This window comes from Oncorhynchus clarkii, chromosome 8, assembly GCF_045791955.1.
Source record: "Oncorhynchus clarkii lewisi isolate Uvic-CL-2024 chromosome 8, UVic_Ocla_1.0, whole genome shotgun sequence".
Classification (NCBI taxonomy): Eukaryota; Metazoa; Chordata; class Actinopteri; order Salmoniformes; family Salmonidae; genus Oncorhynchus; species Oncorhynchus clarkii.
In genome coordinates this window covers 7,547,389-7,569,888 of record NC_092154.1, presented here as the reverse complement: position 1 = coordinate 7,569,888, position 22,500 = coordinate 7,547,389, and positions in this window count along the sequence as shown.

Here is a 22,500-nt window from a genome sequence, read left to right as displayed (position 1 = left end):
CATATCTTGATAACATCAGGGTCAGACCCTCTCTGGAGCTCCAGACCTAGAGGCCTCTAGGCCTACTCTCCCTGCCCGCCTTCCTGCCCTCTCCCTGGGCCTGAGAGAGTATAGATTACTCCCTGGAGCTCCAGACCTCCAGGCCTCTAGGCCTACTCTCCCTGCCCGCCTCCCTGCTCTCTCTCCCTGGGACTAACACCCTTGTCTCAAGACAAAATATGCGAATGTCATTGAACGGTGTATGGTAGTAGGTGCAAAGCGCACCATCTTGAGTCAAGAACTGCCACGCTGCTGGGTTTTTTCACCCTCAACAGTTTTCTGTGTGTATCAAGAATGGTCCACCACCCAAAGGACATCCTGCCAACTTGACACAACTGTGAGAAGCATTGGAGTCAACATGGGCCAGCATCCCTGTGGAACACTTACGACACCTTGTAGTCCATGCCCTGACATATTAGGGCTGTTCTGAGGACAAAGGGGGGGGGGGGGTCAATATTAGGATGGTGCAAAAAAAAAAAAAATTCTTAAAAGTGTAATTTTTCAGAAAGGGCTAATGTTACTGTAGATGACTACTTTTCTGAGGAGAGACAATATGGCTGACCTGTGACTTCAAAACCTCTCATTGGCCAATACGTAGGAATCAGCAATCCAGGGGTATATACAGTGGGGCAAAAAAGTATTTAGTCGAGTGGAGGACAGAGGAGCCTCTTAAAGAAGAAGTTACAGGTCTGTGAGAGCCAGAAATCTTGCTTGTTTGTAGGTGACCAAATACTTATTTTCCACCATAATTTGCTAATAAATTCATTAAAAATCCTACAATGTGATTTTCTGGATTTTTTTTCTCATTTTGTCTATCATAGTTGAAGTGTACCTATGACGAAAATTACAGGCCTCTCTCATCTTTTTAAGTGGGAGAACTTGCACAATTGGTGGCTGACTAAATACTTTTTTGCCCCAATGTATACATCCTTCTTCCTTCTGTGCTAGCTCACCCGACCCTTGTTGACCTTGATAATTTGCTGGTTCAATCAGAGGGCCGAATCTGCATTTCACTAGCTAATTCGTTTTTTTGCACGTGTGATACTGTCTCTGACAGCATGGAGAGTAATCTTGTAGTCTCTGTGCCGCAAAATGAGTTACAAAAATGTGTCCAGATCATTGCAAGTCATCAGTCTCAAGTCAATGTCGAATCCCGAGTCTTGAGGCTCTATGTCCAAGTCAAGCTCCAAGTTATTTTATGTTATATCAAGTAGGGTTGAGTCGACATCATGTGACTGGAGTCCACACACCTGGTATGGATCGACCATGGGTCTTCCAGCAAAGGAAAGACAAATGAACTGTCCACAGAATGTGTTATTGCACCCCCCCCCCCAAAAAAAATGTGAAATACTTTGCACTGTCAACGAACCAATGAACCACACAATGAACATTTACAGTTAAAAAGAGTATATACATACACCTGCAATACACAGATAGAAGCACCCAACAGTACCATCTCCTCTACGGACTGGCTTTCAGACAAGAGATCTAGAGAGTGTGTAGCTGCAGCTGGTGGTATGGCCTCTTATCTCTGACTTGGAATGGCTCTTATCTCTGACTTGGTATGGCCTCTTATCTCTGACTTGGTATGGCCTCTTATCTCTGAATTGGTATGGCCTCTTATCTCTGACTTGGTATGGCCTCTTATCTCTGACTTGGTATGGCCTCTTATCTCTGACTTGGTATGGTCTCTTATCTCTGACTTGGAATGTCCTCTTATCTCTGAATTGGTATGACCTCTTATCTCTGACTTGGAATGTCCTCTTATCTCTGACTTGGTGTGGCCTCTTATCTCTGACTTGGTATGGCCTCTTATCTCTGACTTGGAATGGCCTCTTATCTCTGACTTGGTATGACCTCTTATCTCTGACTTGGAATGGCCTTTTATCTCTGACTTGGAATGGCCTCTTATCTCTGACTTGGAATGGCTCTTATCTCTGACTTGGTGTGGCCTCTTATCTCTGACTTGGTATGGCCTCTTATCTCTGACTTGGTATGGCCTCTTATCTCTGACTTGGAATGGCTCTTATCTCTGACTTGGAATGGCCTCTTATCTCTGACTTGGTATGGTCTCTTATCTCTGACTTGGAATGTCCTCTTAACTCTGACTTGGTATGGACTCTTATCTCTGACTTGGAATGTCCTCTTATCTCTGACTTGGAATGTCCTCTTATCTCTGACTTGGAATGTCCTCTTAACTCTGACTTGGTATGGACTCTTATCTCTGACTTGGAATGTCCTCTTATCTCTGACTTGGAATGGCTCTTATCTCTGACTTGGTGTGGCCTCTTATCTCTGACTTGGAATGTCCTCTTATCTCTGACTTGGAATGTCCTCTTATCTCTGACTTGGAATGTCCTCTTATCTCTGACTTGGAATGTCCTCTTATCTCTGACTTGGAATGGCCTCTTATCTCTGACTTGGAATGGCCTTTTATCTCTGACTTGGAATGGCCTCTTATCTCTGACTTGGTATGGTCTCTTATCTCTGACTTGGAATGTCCTCTTAACTCTGACTTGGTATGGACTCTTATCTCTGACTTGGAATGTCCTCTTATCTCTGACTTGGAATGTCCTCTTATCTCTGACTTGGAATGTCCTCTTATCTCTGAATTGGTATGACCTCTTATCTCTGACTTGGAATGGCTTCTTATCTCTGACTTGGTATGGCCTCTTATCTCTGACTTGGAATGGCCTCTTATCTCTGACTTGGAATGGCCTCTTATCTCTGACTTGGAATGGCTCTTATCTCTGACTTGGTGTGGCCTCTTATCTCTGACTTGGTATGGCCTCTTATCTCTGACTTGGTATGGCCTCTTATCTCTGACTTGGAATGGCTCTTATCTCTGACTTGGAATGGCCTCTTATCTCTGACTTGGTATGGTCTCTTATCTCTGACTTGGAATGTCCTCTTAACTCTGACTTGGTATGGACTCTTATCTCTGACTTGGAATGTCCTCTTATCTCTGACTTGGAATGTCCTCTTATCTCTGACTTGGAATGTCCTCTTATCTCTGACTTGGAATGGCCTCTTATCTCTGACTTGGTATGGTCTCTTATCTCTGACTTGGAATGTCCTCTTAACTCTGACTTGGTATGGACTCTTATCTCTGACTTGGAATGTCCTCTTATCTCTGACTTGGAATGTCCTCTTATCTCTGACTTGGAATGGCCTCTTATCTCTGACTTGGAATGGCCTTTTATCTCTGACTTGGAATGGCCTCTTATCTCTGACTTGGTATGGCCTCTTATCTCTGATTTGGTATGGCCTCTTATCTCTGACTTGGTATGGCCTCTTATCTCTGACTTGGTATGGCCTCTTATCTCTGACTTGGAATGGCTCTTATCTCTGACTTGGTATGGCCTCTTATCTCTGACTTAGTATTGCCTCTTATCTCTGACTTGGTGTGGCCTCTTATCTCTGACTTGGTATGGCCTCTTATCTCTGACTTGGTATGGCCTCTTATCTCTGACTTAGAATGTCCTCTTAACTCTGACTTGGAATGTCCTCTTAACTCTGACTTGGAATGTCCTCTTAACTCTGACTTGGAATGTCCTCTTAACTCTGACTTGGAATGTCCTCTTAACTCTGACTTGGAAGGAAAAATCTCCTAAAATAAAATCCTCACGGTCGTGTCAAATAAAACGCACCATGTTTGAGTTGGGCAATATAACATACCGACATAGGCTTGTTCAGTTGTCTGTTTCCAATCAACAACAAAGATGGTAAACAAAAACCAAGATGTTTGTTGCTTCACATTTACTTCTCGTAAATGTGACTTCAGTCAGGCATTTCCTCTGTTGTTATCCAGCAGGTGTTCAACCCCAAACCCCCACTTTTCTCATAACACGCCAAGTTTTATAAAACTGATGGTTGTTGCTAAAATGGAAAAAAAATAAAAAAAACTCCTTAATTGCCTTTCGTTTATTGGTTTTTCAACATTATTATAACCAACACTTCTTAAAAACGTACTTTGCTGTTACAATAAAAAATGATTCAATGCAAGCGGGTGGGGATAACATTGTGATTACTCAGGGCTGTAGTCCTTTCTTACGTGGTTGTTGTTGCTAATCCTCCTGGTTACCCACATCCCTCCCATCCACCCACTTCCTACCTCTAACGAATATAACAGACTTAATGACGTTGGGGTAATCTTCTGGCCATTTCCTACTTAATGGGTGACCGTCGTTTGAAACCGTTTGTTGTGGTAAATGGCATTTGTCTTCATAGTCTCTCTTTCAAAGAGTAAATGGCTAAATAGCTCTCCCTCTAGTCCCTCCTTCCCTCTACTGCCTCTAGTCCCTCCTTCCCTCTACTCCCTAAATCCCTCCTTCCCTCTACTCCCTATACTCCCTCTATCCCTCCTTCCCTCTACTCCCTCTACTCCCTCTATCCCTCCTTCCCTATACTCCCTCTATCCCTCCTTCCCTCTACTCCCTCTACTCCCTCTATCCCTCCTTCCCTCTACTCCCTCTATCCCTCCTTCCCTCTACTCCCTCTATCCCTCCTTCCCTCTACTCCCTCTATCCCTCCTTCTCTCTTCTCCCTCTATCCCTCCTTCTCTCTACTCCCTCTATCCCCCCTTCCCTCTACTCCCTCTATCCCCCCTTCCCTCTACTCCCTCTAGTCCCTCTATCCCTCCTTCCCTCTACTCCCTCTATCCCTCCTTCCCACTACTCCCTCTATCCCTCCTTCCCTCTACTCCCTCTAGTCCCTCTATCCCTCCTTCACTCTACTCCCTCTAGTCCCTCTATCCCTCCTTCCCTCTAGTCCCTCTATCCCCCCTTCCCTCTACTCCTTATATCTCTCCTTCCCTCTACTCCCTCTACTCCCTCTATCCCTCCTTCCCTCTACCCCCTCTACTCCCTCTATCCCCCCTTCCCTCTACTCCCTCTAGTCCCTCTATCCCTCCTTCCCTCTACTCCCTCTATCCCTCCTTCCCTCTACTCCCTCTATACCTCCTTCCATCTACTCCTTCTATCCCTCCTTCCCTCTACTCCCTCTATCCCTCCTTCCCTCTACTCCCTCCACTCCCTCTATCCCTCCTTCCCTCTACTCCCTCCATCCCTCCTTCCATCTACTCCCTCTATCCCTCCTTCCCTCTACTCCCTCTACTCCCTCTATCCCTCCTTCCCTCTACTCCCTCTATACCTCATTCCCTCTACTCCCTCTATCCTTCCTTCCCTCCTCTCCCTCTATCCCTCCTTCCCTCTACTCCCTCTATCCCTCCTTCTCTCTACTCCCTCTACTCCCTCTATCCCTCCTTCCCTCTACTCCCTCTACTCCCTCTACTCCCTCTATCCCTCCTTCCCTCTACTCCCTCTATCCCTCCTTCCCTCTACTCCCTCTACTCCCTCTACTCCCTCCATCCCTCCTTCCATCTACTCCCTCTATCCCTCCTTCCCTCTACTCCCTCTACTCCCTCTATCCCTCCTTCCCTCTACTCCCTCTATACCTCCTTCCCTCTACTCCCTCTATCCCTCCTTCCCTCCTCTCCCTCTATCCCTCCTTCCATCTACTCCCTCTATCCCTCCTTCCCTCTACTCCCTCTATCCCTCCTTCCCTCTACTCCCTCTACTCCCTCTATCCCTCCTTCCCTCTACCCCCTCTATACCTTCTTCCCTCTACTCCCTCTATCCCTCCTTCCCTCCTCTCCCTCTATCCCTCCTTCTCTCTACTCCCTCTACTCCCTCTATCCCTCCTTCCCATTACTCCCTCTACTCCCTCTACTCCCTCTATCCCTCCTTCCCTCGACTCCCTCTACTCCCTCTATCCCCCCTTCTCTCTACTCCCTCTAATCCTCCTTCCCTCTACTCCCTCTATCCCTCCTTCCCTCTACTCCCTCTATCCCTCATTCTCTCTACTCCCTCTACTCCCTCTATCCCTCCTTCCCTCTACTCCCTCTATCCCTCCTTCCCTCTACTCCTTCTACTCCCTCTATCCCTCCTTCCCTCTACTCCCTCTATCCCTCGTTCCCTCTACTCCCTCTACTCCCTCTATCCCTCCTTCCCTCTACTCCCTCTATCCCTCCTTCCCTCTACTCCCTCTATCCCTCCTTCCCTCTACTCCCTCTATCCCTCCTTCCCTCTACTCCCTCTATACCTCCTTCCCTCTACTCCCTCTATCCCTCCTTCACTCCTCTCCCTCTATCCCTCCTTCCCTCTACTCCCTCTATCCCTCCTTCTCTCTACTCCCTCTACTCCCTCTATCCCTCCTTCCCTCTACTCCCTCTATCCCTCCTTCTCTTTACTCCCTCTATCCCTCCTTCTCTCTACTCCCTCTACTCCCTCTATCCCTCCTTCTCTTTACTCCCTCTATCCCTCCTTCCCTCTACTCCCTCTACTCCCTTTATCCCTCCTTCTCTTTGCTCCCTCTATCCCTCCTTCCCTCTACTCATAAGTGTTCTTCAGGGCCCCAAGTAGCCATTGGGTGGAAACAGTCTCATTTAAACCTCTACTGGTTTTCTCTCTAAACCAATGGGGACAAAAACTTTTAAATGCTAATGATTATTGTGTTTTGAGAATTGGCCTCATATCGAGATGGAGAATTGGCCTCATATCGAGATGGAGAATTGGCCTCATATCGAGATGGAGAGTTGGCCTCATATCGAGATGGAGAATTGGCCTCATATCGAGATGGAGAATCAAATCAAATCAAATCAAATCAAATTTTATTTGTCACATACACATGGTTAGCAGATGTTAATGCGAGTGTAGCGAAATGCTTGTGCTTCTAGTTCCGACAATGCAGTAATAAGTAATCTAACTAACAATTCCAAAACTACTGTCTTGTACACAGTGTAAGGGGATAAAGAGTATGTACATAAGGATATATGAATGAGTGATGGTACAGAGCAGCATAGGCAAGATACAGTAGATGGTATCGAGTACAGTATATACATATGAGATGAGTATGTAAACAAAGTGGCATAGTTAAAGTGGCCAGTGATACATGTATTACATAAGGATACAGTCGATGATATAGAGTACAGTATATACGTATGCATATGAGATGAATAATGTAGGGTAAGTAACATTATATAAGGTAGCATTGTTTAAAGTGGCTAGTGATATATTTACATAATTTCCCATCAATTCCCATTAAGGAAGAGGAGAGAATTGGCCTCATATCGAGATGGAGAATTGGCCTCATATCGAGATGGAGAATTGGCCTCATATCGAGATGGAGAGTTGGCCTCATATCGAGATGGAGAATTGGCCTCATATCGAGATGGAGAGTTGGCCTCATATCGAGATGGAGAATTGGTCTCATATCGAGATGGAGAATTGGTCTCATATCGAGATGGAGAATTGGCCTCATATCGAGATGGAGAATTGGCCTCATATCGAGATGGAGAATTGGTCTCATATCGAGATGGAGAATTGGCCTCATATCGAGATGGAGAATTGTCCTCATATCGAGGTGGAGAATTGGCCTCATATCGAGATGGAGAATTGGCCTCATATCGAGATGGAGAGTTGGCCTCAGAGTTGGGGGGGTTGAATGGATGCTGATCAGAAGTTTGCCAAGTCAAGATACCCAAGCGTCCTTTTTGTCTATGTCCCAAATGACACCACTTTCCCTATATATGGTGCACTACTTTTCACAAAGGCCCATTCTGTATGTATCTGGTCTAAAGTAGTGCACTATGTAGGGAACAAGGCTGCCATTTTGGGACGGAACGCTTCAAAACCTCTTATTAACCGGGTCTCAGATAACAGACTCTTCCATCGTCCCTGTCAGAGGTCTGTATCTCATTGATAATGACCCAGTGAAGGTTGGACGGTGCACACCGCCCCACACGGCACCGTCTGCTTCAACAAGACGAACCTCTTGAATACAGGGATCTGTGGGGAAAACAGAGCACCCTCTTTCCTGTCGTGACATCAGCACACAAGTTTACACGTGAGCGCGCGCGTGTGTGTACGTGTGAATGTGTTTGTTAGAATGTATGTGTGTTTGTGTGTGTGTGTGTGTGAATGTATATGTGTGTGTGTGTGTGAGTGTGAATGTGTCTGTGTGTGTGTGTATGTGTGTGTGTGTGTGTGTGTGTGTGTGTGTGCCACATCATCAGAGGAACTAGCCTGGTTCCCATGGTTTATCATCATCAGAGGAACTAGCCTGGTTCCCATGGTTAATCATCATCAGAGGAACTAGCCTGGTTCCCATGGTTTATCATCATCAGAGGGACTAGCCTGGTTCCCATGGTTTATCATCATCAGAGGAACTAGCCTGGTTCCCATGGTTTATCATCATCAGAGGAACTAGCCTGGTTCCCATGGTTTATCATCATCAGAGGGACTAGCCTGGTTCCCATGGTTTATCATCATCAGAGGAACTAGCCTTATTCCCATGGTTTATCATCATCAGAGGAACTAGCCTGGTTCCCATGGTTAATCCCCTGAGGGTAGCAGGGTGACATGGTCCAGGGTTCAGAGGTATAAACACTGCAGCCACAACATCATACAGTACAACTGATGATCTCAAACACACACACACGCATGCATATACACACACATACACACACACTCATGCACGTACACACACACACACACACACACACACACATACACATACACACACGCACAGACACACGCAAGTACGCACACACGCACACACGCACACAAGCACACACACACACGCACACACGCACGCACACACACACATGCACATACACACACATACACGCACACACACACGCACGCACACACACACGCATGCACATACACACACAAATATATACACGCACAGACACACGCACGTACGCACACACATGCACATACACACACATACACACACGCACAGACACACGCACGTACGCACGCACGCAAGCACACACACATTAGAATACATGACCTACGAGCTACCACATCTGGGCTGTGGCTACATGCCAACTACATCCAATATAACACACGTAGAGAACTCACCGTTGAGAAACTATAAGTCATGAACCATGCATCACAACGCGTCACCGTAATATCACGTCCACGGAAATATACATGTAAATACAGGAGACACGTAATGTAACTTCACGTACAGATCATCTAGTGATGAAATGTAGAGGGGACATCTCTATCATTTAATAGAGATCCTTTATTTAATAGAGATACTTTATTTAATAGAGATACTTTACTTTATCGTGGTGCGTCCTAAGGAATGTACTGCTTCAATGACTTCCTAATGGTCTCATTGTGTTGAGCAAAAAAAATATCTCTACTTCAAGATGTTAGAAGTTTGTGTATGTGCATGTAAGTAAACACGTGCAATCTGGGAAATGTTATGCCCAAGCGTTTCTACCACACGTTCTCATTTGTCAAGGACTGCTCTGCCTTTGATTCATGGGTAATTTGCCCGAAGGAAAGTCATTTGGATAGCTCTGTCTACGGAAGCATTTTAGAGGACTATCGTAGAGACCCATTTGGGTGTTCGGTGAAGTTTTGAGAATTTTTTAGGACCAATTTATAAATGTCCCGAGTGGGAACGACCTCCTGAACCCTCCAAGAGGAACTCACCAGGGATGTATCGTTGTACCCCTTTCCTTTCCACTGTACAAAAAAAGGAGAAAAGGTTCCATATAAAACCAAAAAGGGTTCTGTCGCTTTATTAATGTATGGAACCTCTAAAAGTTCTGTATAGAACCCTAGGGGTTCTTCTTCACTCAACCAAATATAGAACCCCGAAAGGCTCTTCTTCACTGAACCAAATATAGAACCCCAAAAGGCTCTTCTTCACTGAACCAAATATAGAACTCTAGGGGTTCTTCTTCACTGAACCAAATATAGAACCCCAAAAGGCTCTTCTTCACTGAACCAAATATAGAACTCTAGGGGTTCTTCTTCACTCAACCAAATATAGAACCCCGAAAGGCTCTTCTTCACTGAACCAAATATAGAACCCCAAAAGGCTCTTCTTCACTGAACCAAATATAGAACTCTAGGGGTTCTTCTTCACTCAACCAAATATAGAACCCCAAAAGGCTCTTCTTCACTGAACCAAATATAGAACCGCAAAAGGTTCTTCTTCACTGAACCAAATATAGAACCCCGAAAGGCTCTTCTTCACTGAACCAAATATAGAACCCCGAAAGGTTCTTCTTCACTGAACCAAATATAGAACCCCGAAAGGTTCTTCTTCACTGAACCAAATATAGAACCCCGAAAGGTTCTTCTTCACTGAACCAAATATAGAACCCCGAAAGGTTCTTCTTCACTGAACCAAATATAGAACTCTAGGGGTTCTTATTCACTGAACCAAATATAGAACCCCAAAAAGTTAGTCTTCACTGAACCAAATATAGAACCCCAAAAGTCTCTTCTTCACTGAACCAAATATAGAACCCTGAAAGGCTATTCTTCACTGAACCAAATATAGAACTCTAGGGGTTCTTCTTCACTCAACCAAATATAGAACTCTAGGGGTTCTTCTTCACTCAACCAAATATAGAACCCCAAAAGGCTCTTCTTCACTGAACCAAATATAGAACCCTGAAAGGCTATTCTTCACTGAACCAAATATAGAACTCTAGGGGTTCTTCTTCACTCAACCAAATATAGAACTCTAGGGGTTCTTCTTCACTGAACCAAATATAGAACCCTAGGGGTTCTTCTTCACTGAACCAAATATAGAACCCTGAAAGGCTATTCTTCACTCAACCAAATATAGAACTCTAGGGGTTCTTCTTCACTCAACCAAATATAGAACCCCAAAAGTCTCTTCTTCACTGAACCAAATATAGAACCCTGAAAGGCTATTCTTCACTGAACCAAATATAGAACCCTGAAAGGCTATTCTTCACTGAACCAAATATAGAACTCTAGGGGTTCTTCTTCACTCAACCAAATATAGAAGCCTAGGGGTTCTTCTTCACTCAACCAAATATAGAACTCTAGGGGTTCTTCTTCACTCAACCAAATATAGAACCCCAAAAGTCTCTTCTTCACTGAACCAAATATAGAACCCTGAAAGGCTATTCTTCACTGAACCAAATATAGAAGCCTAGGGGTTCTTCTTCACTCAACCAAATATAGAAGCCTAGGGGTTCTTCTTCACTCAACCAAATATAGAAGCCTAGGGGTTCTTCTTCACTGAACCAAATATAGAAGCCTAGGGGTTCTTCTTCACTGAACCAAATATAGAAGCCTAGGGGTTCTTCTTCACTGAACCAAATATAGAAGCCTAGGGGTTCTTCTTCACTCAACCAAATATAGAAGCCTAGGGGTTCTTCTTCACTGAACCAAATATAGAAGCCTAGGGGTTCTTCTTCACTGAACCAAATATAGAAGCCTAGGGGTTCTTCTTCACTGAACCAAATATAGAAGCCTAGGGGTTCTTCTTCACTCAACCAAATATAGAACTCCAAAAGGCTCTTCTTCACTGAACTAAAAGTGGTTCAATATAGAACCCTATATGGTGCCATTAATTAAGTATGTCTACTGCTAATAAATAGTCATATTTCTAACTAAGAATATAATATAATAAACAATTCAATAACAGACTAAATAATATCAGCATGGATTTGAGATTTTATATGTCATTATATTGTTATATATTTTATATCTTCATTATATGCAAACACACATTGTTTTACAAAATATTTAGGAACACCTTCCTAGTATTGAGTTACACCCCCTTTTGACCTCAGAACAACCTTAATTTGTCAGGGCATGGGACTCTACAAGGTGTTGAAAGCGTTCCACAGGGATGCTGGCCCATGTTGACTCCAACGCTTCCCACAGTTGTGTCAAGTTGGCTGGATGTCGTTTGGGTGATGGACCATTCTTCATACACACAGGAAACTGTTGAGCGTGAAAGACCCAGAGCGTTGCAGTTCTTGACACAAACCGGTGCGCCTGGCACCTACTACCATACCCTGTTCAAAGGCACTTAAATATGTTGTCTTGCTTATTCACCCTCTGAATGGCACACCTACACAATTGTCTCAATTGTCTCAAGGCTTAGAAATGCTTTAACCTTGTCTCTAACGCTGCTCTCTGCAGTCTCTGGCCAGAATCAGCCAAAATCAAAGCGATAAGTCGACTTCCTGTTTCACAGCACTTGCTTCTCGTAGAATGTATTTCACACAGTAATAGGGGTGACATAGCTGCCTAACGATGCTAGGCGTCAGCTCCGAAGTGCATTTGAGTCAATGCCAAAACGTCACATAAAAATGGGTACTCTGATTTACTTTTTCCCCCGTTTTTTTTTTTGGGGGGGGGGGGGGGGGCAAAGAAAGGAGGTTTCAACATTCCAGAGGCAGGGAGACTGACAGCTAGTCTGTTGATCGTCTGTATGTTGAGATTTAGAAGAGGAGGAGAGGAAGAGAGAGAAAAACATATTGTGCCAAAGAGCAACAAGGGAGGAAACTTTAAAATGTAGAATGAAGTTTCTCAGACCTCAGTCCCCAAAAAATGTTTTTTGTAAATGTGGCCCAACGTTCGCTGACTGCTTTAAAACTGTCCAGATCTGTATCTTAAATGACAATATTCCCTATATAGTGGTACTACTATAGACCAGAGCCCTGTTCCCTATATAGTGCACTACTTTAGACCAGAGCCCTATTCCCTATATAGTGCACTACTATAGACCAGAGCCCTATTACATATATAGTGCACTACTTTAGACCAGAGCCCTATTCCCTATATAGTGCACTTGTATAGACCAGAGCCCTATTCCCTATATAGTGCATTACTTTAGACCAGAGCCCTATTCCCTATATAGTGCACTACTATTGGTCACACAATATATATTGTGTATATTATTGTGTATAAATATTGTGTGACCATGTGCAGCATTTTCATCACCAACCAATTAGACCAGTAGAACCTCTATAACAGTTATCTCATCCAGGACACTGATCTTGTCCTGGATGAGTACAGTGCAGTAAAGCCCAGCGTGTTTTGAAAGGGGGCAAGGGGCTTGGTGGGCAAGGGGGCTTGGTGGGAAAGGGGGCAAGGGGCTTGGTGGGAAAGGGGCTTGGTGGGAAAGGGGGCAAGGGGCTTGGTGGGAAAGGGGGCAAGGGGCTTGGTGGGCAAGGGGCTTGGTGGGAAAGGGGGCAAGGGGCTTGGTGGGAAAGGGGGCAAGGGGCTTGGTGGGAAAGGGGGCAAGGGGCTTGGTGGGAAAGTGGGCAAGGGGCTTGGTGGGAAAGGGGGCAAGGGGCTTGGTGGGAAAGGAGGCAAGTGGCTTGGTGGGAAAGGGGGCCAGAATTCTTATTAACAACGCATTGTCTCGTCTTGGATGAAGAAGGATATGATAACGCTGATAAACCATTAAAGTGTCCTGTTGCTGCTCTACCATTGAGTTTGAGTGACGGTTTTATTTGTACAGGGACAGAGCACATTAATCAATGTTTCAGTAAAAGTGACGGTTTTAGCCAGCTAAAGACGTAGCATATAGACAGAGCAACATAGGACAAGCAAGACGTAGCATACAGACAGAGCAACATAGGACAAGCAAGACATAGCATACAGACAGAGCAACATAGGACAAGCAAGACGTAGCATGCAGACAGAGCAACATAGGACAAGCAAGATGTAGCATACAGACAGAGCAACATAAAACAAGCAACATAGGACAAAAAGCAACAAGACAAAATTCATAAAAGCAACAAAGTGTTTCCACACCTCACAAGCTACAGACAACAGACAACATGGAAAGCGGCAATACACAGCTAGGGATCATGATCAAAAATTTGATTGACCTTCAGCCATGTCTTCAAGCCTTTTGTGAAAGTGTGATATGTGGTGCAGTTATGTGTGTCTGATGGCAGTGTATTCCAGACATGGGAAGCTCTCACATAGATTTACTATACAGTCACCTCTCATGGCAGACCTTGTGGATCTCATGCCATATGTTTGGGTTTTCTGTTTAACAGAAGTACTGAGTGGAGGGGGAGCCAGGCCATTTAGGATCTTGAATACAAGACATGCGTCGGTGTATTGCACAAGATTTTCCCAACTCAGGAGCTCATGCTTTCTGAGGATGTAACAGTGATGATGGCTATTGGGCTTCCTATCAAGCACTTTGAGAGCCTGTTTGTAGACAGACTGAATATGTTTTAATGTTGTACAGCAAGCTTGGCCCCAACTAGTCAAGCAGTATGTTAAGTGGGGGAGTATCATAGATTTGAAGTACAGTTTTGCAAACTCTGTAGTCAAACAATTTCAAAATAAATCGGAAATTAGCTAGGTTGAATTTGGTTATTTGAATGACCTTTCTCACATGCTTTTTAAAAGAGAGGTCGGAATCTAGTATGATGCTATAGTGTACTGTTGCTGTTACTGCTCTACCGTTATGCTATAGGTTACTGCTCTACCGTTATGCTATAGGTTACTGCTCTACCGTTATGCTATAGGTTACTGCTCTAACGTTATGCTATTGGTTACTGCTCTACCGTTATGCTATAGGTTACTGCTCTACCGTTATGCTATAGGTTACTGCTCTACCGTTATGCTATTGGTTACTGCTCTACCGTTATGCTATTGGTTACTGCTCTACCGTTATGCTATAGGTTACTGCTCTACCGTTATGCTATAGGTTACTACTCTACCGTTATGCTATAGGTTACTGCTCTACCGTTATACTATAGGTTACTGCTCTACCGTTATGCTATTGGTTACTGCTCTACCGTTATGCTATTGGTTACTGCTCTACCGTTATGCTATAGGTTACTGCTCTACCGTTATGCTATAGGTTACTACTCTACCGTTATGCTATAGGTTACTGCTCTACCGTTATACTATAGGTTACTACTCTACCGTTATGCTATAGGTTACTACTCTATCGTTATGCTATAGGTTACTGCTCTACCGTTATACTATAGGTTACTACTCTACCGTTATGCTATTGGTTACAGCTCTACCGTTATGCTATAGGTTACTACTCTACCGTTATGCTATTGGTTACTGCTCTACCGTTATGCTATAGGTTACTACTCTACCGTTATGCTATTGGTTACTGCTCTACCGTTATGCTATAGGTTACTACTCTATCGTTATGCTATAGGTTACTGCTCTACCGTTATACTATAGGTTACTACTCTACCGTTATGCTATTGGTTACAGCTCTACCGTTATGCTATTGGTTACAGCTCTACCGTTATGCTATTGGTTACTGCTCTACCGTTATGCTATAGGTTACTACTCTATCGTTATGCTATAGGTTACTGCTCTACCGTTATGCTATTGGTTACAGCTCTATCGTTATGCAATAGGATACTGCTCTATCGTTATACTATAGGTTACTACTCTACCGTTATGCTATAGGTTACTGCTCTACCGTTATGCTATTGGTTACTACTCTACCGTTATGCAATAGGATACTGCTCTACCGTTATGCTATAGGTTACTGCTCTACCGTTATGCTATAGGTTACTGCTCTACCGTTATGCTATAGGTTACTGCTCTACCGTTATGCTATTGGTTACTGCTCTACCGTTATGCTATTGGTTACTGCTCTACCGTTATGCTATAGGTTACTGCTCTACCGTTATGCTATAGGTTACTGCTCTACCGTTATGCTATTGGTTACTGCTCTACCGTTATGCTATTGGTTACTACTCTACCGTTATGCTATAGGTTACTGCTCTACCGTTATGCTATAGGTTACTGCTCTACCGTTATGCTATAGGTTACTGCTCTACCGTTATGCTATAGGTTACTGCTCTACCGTTATGCTATTGGTTACTGCTCTACCGTTATGCTATTGGTTACTACTCTACCGTTATGCTATAGGTTACTGCTCTACCGTTATGCTATTGGTTACTGCTCTACCGTTATGCTATAGGTTACTGCTCTACCGTTATGCTATAGGTTACTACTCTACCGTTATGCTATTGGTTACTGCTCTACCGTTATGCTATTGGTTACTGCTCTACCGTTATGCTATAGGTTACAGCTCTACCGTTATGCTATTGGTTACTGCTCTACCGTTATGCTATTGGTTACTGCTCTACCGTTATGCTATTGGTTACTGCTCTACCGTTATGCTATAGGTTACTGCTCTATCGTTATGCTATTGGTTACTGCTCTACCGTTATGCTATAGGTTACTGCTCTACCGTTATGCTATAGGTTACTGCTCTACCGTTATGCTATTGGTTACTGCTCTACCGTTATACTATAGGTTACTACTCTACCGTTATACTATTGGTTACTGCTGGTGAACTTCTTCTAACGCAGAAGATACATTTCCTCTTCCCCCAAGACGGACTAACAGAGAAACACTATGGCTAATGGCGTTGTTAGTTCCTAAAATGAGTCACAAATGATTCCGTACTTACAATGCACTGATGTTATCTTTCAGAAACCATTCCAATGAAACAATCAAACCAAAACGCAATGAGAATATATAGCATGTTTCTATAGTAACACAGTCGTGCTTTCAGGGTGCAATTTAAACCAGAGTGTGTCTGTCTTCATCTGTATGTGCCTCTATCGGTCTGTGTGTGTGTGTGTGTGTGTGTGTGTGTGTGTGTGTGTCTGTGTGTGTGTGTGTGTGTAGAACAGACCAACAGGATCACTGTACAGACCCACAGGATCACTATACAGACCAACAGGATCACTATACAGACCAACAGGATCATTATACAGACCTACAGGATCATTATACAGACCAACAGGATCATTATACAGACCAACAGGATCACTATACAGACCAACAGGATCAGTATACAGACCAACCGGATCAGTATACAGACCAACAGGATCATTATACAGACCAACAGGATCATTATACAGACCAACAGGATCACTGTACAGACCCACAGGATCACTATACAGACCAACAGGATCCCTATACAGACCAACAGGATCATTATACAGACCAACAGGATCATTATACAGACCAACAGGATCATTATACAGACCAACAGGATCACTATACAGACCAACAGGATCATTATACAGACCAACAGGATCACTATACAGACCAACAGGATCACTATACAGACCAACATGATCATTATACAGACCAACAGGATCACTATACAGACCAACAGGATCATTATACAGACCAACAGGATCACTATACAGACCAACAGGATCATTATACAGACCAACAGGATCAGTATACAGACCAACAGGACCGACAGGATCACTATACAGACCAACTGGATCACTAAACAGACCAACAGGACCAACAGGATCACTATACAGACCAACAGGACCAACAGGATCACTACACAGACCCACAGGATCATTATACAGACCCACAGGACCAACAGGATCACTATACAGACCAACAGGATCACTATACAGACCAACAGGATCACTAAACAGACCAACAGGACCAACAGGATCACTATACAGACCAACAGGATCACTAAACAGACCAACAGGACCAACAGGATCACTATACAGACCAACAGGACCAACAGGATCACTATACAGACCAACAGGACCAACAGGATCACTATACAGACCAACAGGACCAACAGGATCACTAAACAGACCAACAGGACCAACAGGATCACTATACAGACCAACAGGACCAACAGGATCACTATACAGACCATCAGGACCAACAGGATCACTACACAGACCCACAGGATCATTATACAGACCCACAGGATCATTATACAGACTCACAGGATCATTATACAGACCAACAGGATCATTATACAGACCAACAGGATCACTATACAGACCATCAGGATCACTATACAGACAACAAGGACAAAGCCAGAGACATCAGTTAAATAAAACATCTAGGATGGGTCCTAATGGCATGCTATTACCACCGAGAGGTCAAAACATTAAGGCCACCTGCGCTTTCCATGACATAGAATCCAGGTGAATCCAGGTGAATCCAGGTGAAAGCTATGATCCCTTACTGATGTCACTTGATAAATCCACTTCAATCAGTGTAGATGAAGGGAAGGAGACAGGTTAAAGATGGATTTTTAAGCCTTGAGAAAATTGAGACATGAATTGTGTAGGTGTGCCATTGAGAATGAATGGGCAATACAAAATATTGAAGTGCCTTTGAACAGGGTATGGTAGTAGGTGCCAGACCGTTGTGTCAAGAACTGCAACGCTCAGGGGTCTTTCAAACTCAACAGTTTCCCCGTGTGTACGAATGGTCCACAATCCAAAGGACATCCAGTCAACTTGACACAACAGTGGGAAGCATTGCGGTCAACACGGGCCAGCATCCCTGTGGAACGCTTTCGACACCTTGTAGAGTTTATGACCCGACGAATTGAGGCTGTTCTGAGGGTAAAAAGGAGGTGCAACTCAACATTAGGAAGGTGTTTGGTATAGTCCATTGCGTTTGACCACGGGCCATAGGCAGTAGGTTACCATTTTGGATGCAGCCCTACTGTGTTTCCTGTAGAAGTCCCAGGTTATTCATCATAGTCCACAATGCATCATGACTGCTGTAACTCCATTAGGGCATCGTTAGCGGTGGAAAGCTGCACTATAAAGGCCACAAGTATTACCTGGGGCTGTTACAGTTGTTGTTACCAGCGGTTACCGGTAGTTACAGTTGTTGTTACCAGCGGTTACCGGATGTTACAGTTGTTGTTACCAGCGGTTACCGGTTGTTACAGTTGTTGTTACCAGCGGTTACCGGTTGTTACCAGTGGTTACCGGTTGTCACCAGCGGCTACCGGTTGTTACAGTTGTTGTTACCAGCGGTTACCGGTTGTTACCAGTGGTTACCGGTTGTCACCAGCGGCTACCGGTTGTTACCGTTGTTGTTACCAGCGGCTACCGGTTGTTACAGTTGTTGTTACCAGCGGTTACCGGTTGTTACAGTTGTTGTTACCAGCGGTTACCGGTTGTTACCAGTGGTTACCGGTTGTCACCAGCGGCTACCGGTTGTTACAGTTGTTGTTACCAGCGGTTACCGGTTGTTACCAGTGGTTACCGGTTGTTACCAGCGGTTACCGGTTGTTACCAGCGGTTACCGGTTGTTACCGGTGGTGGGTTTGAGATATATTATGTGCTCTAGCCCATGTACAGCAACCATTGGGTTGGAGTCGGTATTGTGTATTACTAGACCTGAAGAAAGATCGTGCTTGGGAACTGCAATCGTGAGTTCGTCTTGTCTGTTGTAACACCTTCTCATCAGGCTGTACCCAGACTGTATCACATCCAGCCGTGATTGGGAGACCCATAGGGCGGCGCACAATTGACACAGTGTCGTCGGGGTTTTGGTCGGTGTAGGCCGTCGTTGTAAATAAGAATTTGTTTCTTAACTGACTTGCCTAGTTAAATAAAGGTTGAATAAAATTACTAATGAAATAAAGTGTCTGTAAATTCAACTGTTCCATTTAATTGAAAGAGAATGTTGGAGGTCGAATGAGAAAATTCACGATAAAAATCATTTGAAAACATTCCCACTGGGTACACCACGTCATTTCAACATGGATACTAGGGTTTGTTTGTTTGATACGTTGATCCATTATTAAATTACAACCTACCGTATATTCAGCCATTAAAAAAATACAGTCAAAAGTCAAATCAATTTCCAATGTGTTTTCACAATGCTTTTAACCATCTGCGACCATCTAAAAACTTCTACATCTGCATTGCTTGCTGTTTTGAGTTTGTTTTTTTATATAAATACATTTAATTTGATTTTGATTTGAACCAAATTCCAACAGAAAAACAATGTCAGATGTTTGGTCTATCTATCACTGCGCTTCACTGCTCTTTCAAACATTTGAAAGTACAGCATAGTTCAAACGGGAATACAATGCCAGACATTTTGCTAATTTAAACCACAGATGAATGTGCCATCACTGTGCTTCATCTAATAACAGAACCAAATGGACCTGGATTGCAGTTAAGATGACATTTAAAAGTACATGGTGCAAGTGATCAACGCTGTTTGAGATTCTGCTCAGATTATTACAGTAATTGTGAAGATCTCCACAGATGGAGACATGATATCTTAAGCATATGGATGATTTATATCACAACATAAGAAGACATTTATACTGACGGTAATCTCAAAATGTGGCCAAGTATGTGTTACTCATTTTCAGGTTTAACGTTCCAGTTTGTAAGACTGTCTTACTTTAGAAAGCTGTTTACTGTACTTCAAATCAAATTGTATTTGTCACATGCGCCGAATACAACAGTAGTCCTTACCAGTAGCCCTTAACCAACAATGCAGTTAAGAAAATGTTTACTAAATAAACTAAAGTAAAACATTAAATAGAAAGTAACACAATAAAATAACAATAACGAGGCTATATACAGGGGGTACCGGTACCGAGTCAATGTGGAGGCTATATACAGGGGGTACCGGTACAGAGTCAATGTGGAGGCTAGATACAGGGGGTACCGGTACCGAGTCAATGTGCGGGGGTACAGGTTAGTCGAGTTCATTTGTAATTTGTACGGGGTCAATGTAAAGAGTCCAGGTGGCCATTTTATTAATGTTCATCAGTCTTATGGCTTGGGGGTAGAAGCTGTTTTGGACCTAGACTTGGCGCTCCGGTACTGCTTGCTGTGCAAAAGCAGAGGGAACTGGAGTCTGGAGTCATTGACAATTTTTGGGGCCTTCCTCTAGTATAAAGGCAGGAACTTTGGCCCCAGTGATGTACTGGGCGGTACGCAGTTGCCGTACGAGGCGGTGAGGCAACCGTTCGGTATGCTCTCGATGGTGCAGCTGTAGAATTCTTTGAGGATCTGGGGACCCATGCAAAATCTTTTCAGTCTCCTGAGGGCAAAAAGGCTTTGTCGTGGACTCTTCGCAACTTTCTTGGTGTGTTTTGACCATGTTTGGTTTGTCAATGCCAATAGACAGAGGTTCCTGATGAAAAGCTCTGGGCCTGCCATCTCCACTCAAGCTACTCCTGTACTGAACTACATAATTATCTAGATTCTAGAAGACCATCTCCCATCAATGACATCATTATCTAGATTCTAGAAGACTATATCCCATCAACGACATCATTATCTAGATTCTAGAAGACCATCTCCCATAAACAACATAATTATCTAGATTCTAGAAGACCATCTCCCATCGACTGCCAGCTGCCTGAATTTGTTTTAGTTCGTTTTTAATTAAAGCAAGTTTGAGAGTCTGTATGAAAAGCGCTATGTAAAATAAATACATATATTATTATTATTATTATTATTATTAAATACCAACATTCGAAGGAGATGTATCTTCTGCTTGGATAGTTCCAATCTTGGACTGTTCCAATTCAATTCAATTCAATTCAAGGGGCTTTATTGGCATGGGAAACATGTGTTAACATTGCCAAAGCAAGTGAGGTAGATAATATATAAAGTGAATTCCATCAGTCCCTCTCAGTCTGGCTTTAATACCAGTTTGTCTACAAGTTAATATTTGATGTGTTGGATTCACGTCTCCGTTTCAACCAAATCTAAGTGAAAGAACAGCACTAAATCAAAGCAGCAAGCAGTTAGCGGACAGACATTCACTTTCTTTTCTTTCTGGAACAGACCAGCCAGTATCTCATCAGCAGTTTTCCACAAACATACGTCATCCTGTTTCCAAACAGTGTATGATTACCGTCTTTACATGAATGGAATAAACCCGACTGCTTTTTCTCTCTAGTCTTTCTCAAGAGCTTTCCTTCTCTTTCCGATGGAGGAATGTCTTTAGTTTTCATAAGCGGGTGACTAGATAGACGGACGGAGGTCTTTGGTTTTCAGAAGTGGGTGACTAGATAGACGGACGGAGGTCTTTGGTTTTCGGAAGTGGGTGACTAGATAGACGGACGGAGGTCTTTGGTTTTCAGAAGTGGGTGACTAGATAGACGGACGGAGGTCTTTAGTTTTCATAAGCGGGTGACTAGATAGACGGACGAAGGTCTTTGGTTTTCAGAAGTGGGTGACTAGATAGACGGACGGAGGTCTTTGGTTTTCATAAGTGGGTGACTAGATAGACGGACGGAGGTCTTTGGTTTTCAGAAGTGGGTGACTAGATAGACGGACGGAGGTCTTTGGTTTTCAGAAGCGGGGGACAAGATAGACGGACGGAGATCTTTAGTTTTCATAAGTGGGTGACTAGATAGACGGACGGAGATCTTTAGTTTTCATAAGTGGGTGACTAGATAGACGGACGGAGATCTTTAGTTTTCATAAGTGGGTGACTAGATAGACGGACGGAGGTCTTTAGTTTTCATAAGTGGGTGACTAGATAGACGGACGGAGATCTTTAGTTTTCATAAGTGGGTGACTAGATAGACGGACGGAGGTCTTTGGTTTTCAGAAGCGGGGGACTAGATAGACGGACGGAGATCTTTAGTTTTCATAAGTGGGTGACTAGATAGACGGACGGAGATCTTTAGTTTTCATAAGTGGGTGACTAGATAGACGGACGGAGGTCTTTAGTTTTCATAAGTGGGTGACTAGATAGACGGACGGAGATCTTTAGTTTTCATAAGTGGGTGACTAGATAGACGGACGGAGGTCTTTGGTTTTCAGAAGCGGGGGACTAGATAGACGGACGGAGGTCTTTGGTTTTCAGAAGCGGGGGA